Source organism: Cetorhinus maximus, chromosome 28, assembly GCF_964194155.1.
Source record: "Cetorhinus maximus chromosome 28, sCetMax3.hap1.1, whole genome shotgun sequence".
Taxonomy (NCBI): Eukaryota; Metazoa; Chordata; class Chondrichthyes; order Lamniformes; family Cetorhinidae; genus Cetorhinus; species Cetorhinus maximus.
Window position 1 is genome coordinate 678,950 of NC_135906.1, and position 764 is coordinate 679,713.

General features: G+C 41.5%; 1 pseudogene; it reads left to right on the forward strand.

Moving 5' to 3' along the window:
* Positions 1–242: 242 nt before the first annotated feature.
* LOC144669198 (U2 spliceosomal RNA) lies at positions 243–413 on the forward strand (annotated as a pseudogene).
* Positions 414–764: the final 351 nt, after the last annotated feature.

A 764-nucleotide genomic window follows, 5' to 3' on the forward strand; every position in this document is an offset into this window, starting at 1 on the left:
ATGAATGTCTGCAGTGAATACTAATTATATTGAAGCACCTCAGAGAGCAACATGATGTATGTTGATAACTCCAATACTTTTGTCTGATTGTCTGCATTGACCATATTGAAATGATTGTAATATTCATTGATTGTATCGATGCACCTTGTGATCAATGTGTAAAAGTTGAATCTGATTGTAGTTTTGTGATGGTGATTTTGAAATGTTTTGGAATGTTCCTCCAGATATTTTATGAATAAAGTATATTTTTCAAAAAAAAATCTGTTCTTATCAGTTTAATATCCGATACGTCCTTTATCTGGGGACCAAATATTAAATTTATTTTTGGAGCAGGGAGATGGAACAGGATCTTTCTCCGTCCATTCCACACATCGACCTGGTATTGCAGCGTCTTCAGGAATGGTGCAGTTTTGCCCTCTACAGGGTGAAAGGGAAACTGAAAAGAAGAAAAAGTCATTCAGAGCATTGTCCTGCTTTCCATCATTGATCTGGTTGAACTGAACTTGTGCTGAGTGGCAGGACAGGCTCATTGGTGCCAGACTGAGTGATGCCCCCTTTACCTTTAATTTCTCCTTTAACTCCTCTCAATTCCTCCAAATAAAAGGTGTGGCCATGGGTACCCGCACGGGCCCCCGCTATGCCTGTCTCTTTATGGGGTATGTGGAACATTCCTTGTTCCAGTCCTACTCCGGCCCCCTCCCACAACTCTTTCTCCGGTACATCGATGATTACTTCGGTGCTGCTTCATGCTCTCGTCGGGAACT